Here is a 7,216-nt window from a genome sequence, read left to right as displayed (position 1 = left end):
ATGCTTTTCTATAGGTGGGGTAAACCAGTCTGCTCCATTGGTTTTGGGTTTGTGTTGACTTGCCTTGGCAAACACCACATTGGAACAGAAGATTAAAATATGTTGTATGCTTTAGTGCTTCCCCTACCTCCCTTGAGCTTCTGCCATTTGCCATGAGAGTATCATGCCCCAAAGAGTGGCTGCACCTTCCGTGGGGATCCAGAATGAAAAGACAAATGGAATCATGCAGAGTCCAATATGGCCACAAAAAGTCTGCAGCCTTCATGTAATGGAAGCAAGAATGTTTCCTACTACTGCTATTTGGAAAAAATTGGCATCTTTATGATATTAAGTCATTGGTACAATGTGTGTGTGTGTGTGTGTGTGTGTGTGTGTGTGTGTGTATAGCTCTGTGCAATTTTATCACATATGTAGTTTCATATAACCACCATTCTATCAAAATACAGAACTATGCCATCACCACAAAGAATCATCCTCATGCTACTTAATTATAGTCACACCCAACCCCCTCCCCGACACCATCCCTAATCTCTGACAACCACTAATCTGTTCTCCATCTCTATAATTTTGTCATTTTAAGAATGTTACGTAGGCCAGGCGCGGTGGCTCATGCCTGTAATCCCAGCACTTTGGGAGGCCAAGGCGGGGGCGGATGACTTGAGGTCAGGAGTTCAAGACCAGCCTGGCCAAAATGGCAAAACTCCATCTCTACCAAAAATAACAAAAATTAGCCGGGCATGGTGGCGTGCCTGTAGTCCCAGCTACTCGAGAGGCTGAGGCAGAAGAATCGCTTGAACCCAGGAGGCAGAGGTTGCAGTGAGCCGAGATCACACCACTGCACTCCAGCCTGGGCAACAAAGCAAGATTCCATCTCAAAAAAACCCAGAATATTATGTAAATGAAATCATACAGTATGTGGCCTTTTGAGGCTGCCTTTTTCTTCATTCAGCATAATGCCCTTGAGATTCATCCAAGTTATTGTGTGTGTCAACTGTTGATTCTTTCCATTGCTAAGTAGTATTCCACAGTGTGGATATGCTACAGTTTGTTTAGCCATTCACCCATTGAACAGCATCTGGGTTTGGGTTATTATGAATAAAGCTGCTGTGAACATTCATACACATGTTTTCATATGAACATAGTTTTCACTTCTCTGGGATAAGTAACCAGAAGGGCAATTGCTGGGTCATTTTGTAGTCGCATGTTTAGTGTTTAAGAAACTGCCAAACTGTTTTCCAGGGTGGCTATACCATTTTACACTTCCCACCACCAATGTATGAGATATCTGAGTTTTCTGTATCCTTGCCAGCATTTGGTGTTGTCACTATTTTTTAATTTCAGTCATTTTGGTAGTTATGTGGTAGTATCTCACTGTGGTCTTAATAATTTGCATTTCTGGGCAGGGGGTGGTAGCTCACGCCTGTAATTCCAACACTTTGGGAGGCTGAGGAGGGATGATTGCTTGGGGTTAGGGGCTCAAGACCAACCGGGGCAACATAGTGAGACCCTGTCTCTACAAAAAAAATTTTTTTAATTAGCAGGGCATAGTGGCATAAGCCTGTAGTCCTAGCTAATTGGCAGGCTGAGACAGGAGGATTGCTTGAGCCCAGGAATTCAGGGCTGCAGTGAGCTATGACTGTACTCTAGCCTGGGTGACAGAGTGAGACACTTCTCTAATAATAATAATAATAATTTGCATGCCTTAATGTCTAATGGTGTTGAACATCTTTTCATGTGCTTATTTGACATTACTATATCCTTGTCAGTGAAATGTTTTTTGCTATTTTCTAATTGGATTTTTCCCCTAAGTTTTGAGAATTGCTTATACTTTCTAGATACGAGGCTTTTGTCAGATATGTGGTTAGCAAATATTTTACCCTAGTCCTTAGCTTGTCTTTGAATCCTCTTAACAGGGTCTTTGCAGTGAAAAAGTTTTTTTAATCTTGACAAAGTCCAATTTATCAATGTTTTATCTTATGAATAAAATAAAATAAATGGCACAATTCTAGTGTCACAATTCTTTTGTTTCATTTTCCAATCTTATGCAGTCAAGGATCTACAGTACATCATGGAATAGGAGTGGTGATAGTGGGCATCCTTCTCTGTTCCTAACTTTAAGCTTCTGATTTTCTGATCCGTCTTCCTTCCTCATTTTCAGTTCCTAAGGTAAGGGGACTATAGTTATCAGTTACATTGTGTTTGGCTACAAGAGTGTGCTTGCCTAGAGTGGCTTAAACAACAAAAACATGTAGGCTGGGCAGGGTGGTTCACACCTGTAATCCCAGCACTTTGGGAAGCTAAGGTGGGAGGAGCTAAGGAGGATCGCTTGAGACCAGGAGGTCAAGAATGCAGTGAGCCATGATTGTGTCACTGCACTCCAGCCAAGGTGACAGAGTGAGACCCTGTCTCAAAAAAATAATAATAATTTATATGGTAAACATATGTGGCCTTGGGTTCTTTCTGTCATTCTACTGTACCACCCTCAGTTTTGGCTTTTGTCTTTGATGACATCCAGGCAAGAAAGGTTGCAGGCTTTCTCACAGTATTTATTTCAACTGCGGAACAACTTCTTATCAGATGCCCCTGAGACATATATCCTTTCACATGTCATTGGTTATCACTGGATGACAAAGATAGGGGAGTGGTTACCATATTTACCATAATTACCATAGACTAACCATGATTCAACTTCTGGTCTGGGGTTCCTTCCCTGAGTGTGTTGATACCCAGTTACCAAACTAGGCTGTGTGCAGTGGCTTACGCCTGTAATCCCAACACTTTGGGAGCCCAAGGCAGGTGGATCACCTGAGGTCAGGAGTTAGAGGCCAGCCTGGCCAACCTGGTGAAACTCCGTCTCTACCAAAAATAAAAAAATTAGCTGGGCATGGTAGTGGGTGCCTGTAATCCCAGCTATTCAGGAGGCTGAGGCAGGAGAATCACTTGAACCTGGGAGGCGGAGGTTGCAGTGAGCCGAGATCACGCCATTGCACTCCAGCCTGGGCGACAGAGCATGCCTCCATCTCAATAAATAAATAAATAAATAAAGTTACCAAACTAAGGATGAAGGAGGTGAGAGGGAGGAACCGGTTATGCTGCCAACAATGTCTGCCAAACATCTATTTGACTTTGTATTCCCTGTGCCTGGCAATGGCAGATACATTTGGAGGTTTCTGTTTGGCTTATACCCCTTTATTAGGAAATACTTCTCCATCCCTGAGGGTAGACCTCTGCAGCCACACAGCTGCATCTCCAGCCATAGTGGAGGGGACCATTAATTCAGTCTTCAACACATATTTATCGGGACTTGACCACCATCAAGCTATTTATGTGTGTGTGTGTGTGTATATATATATATATATATATATATATATATATATATATGTATATATGCTGCACATAAAGTACAATGTAAGTGGTATACACTACAATTATATTTCGTCCAGATTATAGCTACTGTGCTAGGCACTGAGAATAGAATGGTGGACAAAAGAAGATGGTCCCACAGTCTAGTTGTGAATACAGTCCTCAATCAAATCTTAAACTACAATTGAGACAAATGCTCTAGAGGACTAGTACCTAGTGATATGTAGTGCACCATTAGGGGATTAGGCCAGGAGTGAACCACTGGCTCAAACTCAGCCAATCAGATTTTCTTGCCTGGGAATTAAAGATAATAATAGCTAACACTTATATAGTGCTTACTGTCTGATATGGTTTGGCTCTGTGTCCCCACCCAAATCTCATTTTGAATTGTACTCCCATAATTCCCACGTGTTGTGGGAGGGGCCCAGTGGGAGATAATTGAATCATGGGGGTGGTTTCCCCATACTGTTCTCGTGTTAGTGAATAAGTCTCATAAGATCTGATGGTTTTATCAAGGGTTTCTGCTTTTGCATCTTCCGCATTCTCTCCTTGCCTGCTGCCATCCATGTAAGACAGGACTTGCTCCTCCTTGCCTTCCACCATGATTGTGAGGCTTCCCCAGCCACGTGGAACTGTAAGCCCAATTAAACCTCTTTCTTTTGTAAAATTGCCCAGTCTCAGGTATGTCTTTATCAGCAGCATGAAAACAGAGTAATACATGGTCCTAAATTATTTTATATAGTTTAATGGATTTAATTCCTTCCCACAACCCTACTGAGGTATATTACATTATCACTAGTTTAGAGATGAGTAAATTGAGGCACAGAGAGGTTAAGTAACTTGCTACAGGTCACACAGATACTAAGGATGGAGTTAGGATTTAAACCTAGGAAGCCTGATTCCAGAGGATGGGCCCACTATCACTGGGACCAGGAGGGTGGGGCAGCTGTCTCCTGCCCTCTGGTAGGAAAAGCACTGAAAGCCAATTTTCATGCAGAGAGAGAAGAATAAAGGGAGAAGTGCAGAGAGAAGTAAAAGCAAGGTCCCCCCTCCAGCGTTTTTTGAGACAGGGTCTTACTCTCTGTCACCTACACTAGAGTGCAGTGGTGCCTGCCGTTGTAGCTTACTGCAGCCTCAAACTCCTGGGCTCAAGTGATTCTTCCGCCTCTGCCTCCCAAGTAGCTGGGATTACAGGCACATGCCACCGTGTCTAGGTAATTTTATTTTTTATTTTTGGTAGAGATAGAGTCTTGTTTTGTTGCTCAGGCTGGTCTTGAACTCCTGACTTCAAGTGATCCTCTTGCCTTGGCCTCACAAAGTGCTGGGATTATAGGGATGAGCCACCGCACCCAGCCATGGTCCCTTTCTTGAGGAGTCTCAATTGTCTCCTGTAATATCCAGAGACACCTTTACCAGGATCCTCTGAATATGATATGACTCCTGAATTTCATCACCAAGTACATGATCAAGTTCATCCATCCTTTCTTCTCTCCACTCATAAAGGATATATATTGTGTCAGTTGCTGCAAAGTTTAGAGCACCCCATCCACATAGCTTAAGCTGAACTTCCCAACTGGTTTGCCACCACCACTTGGGTGCCATAAATGGCTTACAGGTATGGCCAAGTTTTTGATCCCCTCAGCCTTTAGGGCAGCTAGGCAAGGCCTGAGGGTGACTAAAGTCTTCGGGCCAGTCACCTCTGGCTGTAAGTAGCCTGTCCATTTACACGCCATTGTACCATACAAATAGTATCTTTCTTTTTTCTTCTCTTGTAAGAGATGGGGTCTTGTTCTGTTGCTTAGGCTGGAATGCAGTGGTGCGATCATAGCTCACTGTGGCCTCGAACTCCTGGGCTCAAGAAATCCTCCTGCCTCAGCCAATTTTTAAATTTCTTTGTAGAGATGGGAGTTTTGCTATATTGCCCAGGTTGGTCTTAAACTCCTGTTCAAGCAATCTTCCCACCTCAGTCTTCCAAAGAGCTGGAATTATAGGAGTGAGCCAGCGCTTAGGCCCAAATAGTATCATTTTCTATGTGTGCCATTACCAGACAACGTGGGGAAGCACTAGCTTAAGGAATAGACTTATAATTTTCTCCTGAAATAAGAAGTGTGGGCTCTTTCTGCTGCCATCTTTATATTCCCTGCACAGGTCTGGCACTGAATCTTACAGTGAAGAATCAGTACCAGAACTCAAGGAACAAAATTCCACAGAATAAGCCCAGGTGGCAGCAGCAGCCGCATTTGATGAAGAACCATTCAAGAAAGCAAAACACAGTCAGAGTGAAGGGTAGGCACATAGCCAGGCACGGTGGCTCACATCTGTAATCCCAGCACTTTGGGTGGCCGAGGCAGATGGATCACTTGAGGTCAGGAGTTCGAGACCAGCCTGGGCAACATGGTGAAACCCCATCTCTAGTCTAAGTACTAGTCTAGTATTTGTACTAAAAATACAAAAGTTAGCCAAGTATGGTGGCACATTCCTGTAATCCCAGATACTCAGGAGGCTGAGGCAGGAGAATCACTTGAACTCAGGAGGCAGAGGTTGCAATGAGCTGAGATTGCACCACTGCACTCCAGCCTGGGCGACAGAGTGAAACTCCGTCTCAAAAGACAGAAAGAAAGAAAAGAAAAGAAGGCACAGAAGGCTACGGCTATGTCCAAACTGGGTCTGTGAAAGGCTATGAGGGTTACTAGAGTCGCTATCCCGAAATCTAAGAATATCCTCTTTGTCATCACAAAACCAGATGTCTACAAGAGCCTAGCTTCAAACACCTACACAGTTTGGCTTGGGGAGGGGGGAGCGGGGAATTAAGATCAAAGATTTATCTCAACAAGCACAGCTAAGAGCTGCTGAGAAGTTCAAAGTTCAAGGTGAAGTTGTCCCAAACATTCAAGAAAACATGCAGATTTAACTGTATAAGAGGAGAGGGAAGAGGAGGAGGTTGAGGAAACAGGTGTGAAACTTAAGGATATAGGATTGGTCTTGTCACAAGCAAATGTGTGAGCAAAGGCAGTCGGAGTCCTGAAGAACAACAGTGCTGATATTGTAAATGCTATCATGGAATTAATGTAATCTGAAGATGAGGATATTTTTGTGTGTGTTTCAAAATGTAATCTGAAGATGAGGATCTTTTTGTGTGTGTTTCAAAAGAGTAACTGCAGCTTGGTTTGAAATTTGTGCTGTTTGTATTATTAATAAAGTTATGGCTTCTTGTTGGGTGAAAAAAAAAAGAAGTTTGAGGTAGGCATTTCCCAGTTAGAGTGCAGCTGTTCAGCAAGGTCATCTAGAGCTTTCCTCTCTTTATGCTGCTATTCCCATGATGGACTTTTATCTTCAACCTCAGGTTGCATGGTTATTTCATGGTTGCAAGATGGCCTCCCCATCTCCAAGTACCATGTTCTTACTAATGGGGTTCAAATTGGGAAATGGTGGTATCAGGGGACTCTTCTGATTCATCAGTCTCTTTTATCAGGAAGCAAACTCTTTCCTAGAAGTTCCCCAGCAGGATTCCTCCTTACAGCTTACTGAACAGATGTGAAAGGGTCTTGGAGTTTAAGTATCTGATTTTCCCTGCTCTAATTTGGAAAGTGGGCTTGTAGAAGGTTTGGGAATGGCTTGGAGGTAGCTGACTGATAGTGCCTGCTATTTTTGTTAGGTAAAATAAAACAGTATGTGTAAGTGACAGTTCTGAGACTTCATTCTAGTGAATTTTTAATGAGGTTGTTTCTCTTGGAGTATCTGCTTACTTATATCATTGAATATATAAGTTGGTGTAACTCTCCCATCCAAAGCAGGGGTTGCCAAGTCCAAACTGATCTACAGACATGTGGAGCATTTAATACCTCTGTACTGC

At 43.1% G+C, this 7,216-nt stretch overlaps 1 pseudogene; it reads left to right on the top strand.

The window, feature by feature from the left end:
* The first annotated feature begins 237 nt into the window (after positions 1-237).
* Positions 238-6,435, top strand: LOC129534474 (nascent polypeptide-associated complex subunit alpha-like; annotated as a pseudogene).
* The last annotated feature ends 781 nt before the right edge of the window (positions 6,436-7,216 follow it).

Source organism: Gorilla gorilla, chromosome 5 (genome assembly GCF_029281585.2).
Source record: "Gorilla gorilla gorilla isolate KB3781 chromosome 5, NHGRI_mGorGor1-v2.1_pri, whole genome shotgun sequence".
Lineage (NCBI taxonomy): Eukaryota > Metazoa > Chordata > Mammalia > Primates > Hominidae > Gorilla > Gorilla gorilla.
This window is presented reverse-complemented; position numbering and strand designations above follow the sequence as displayed.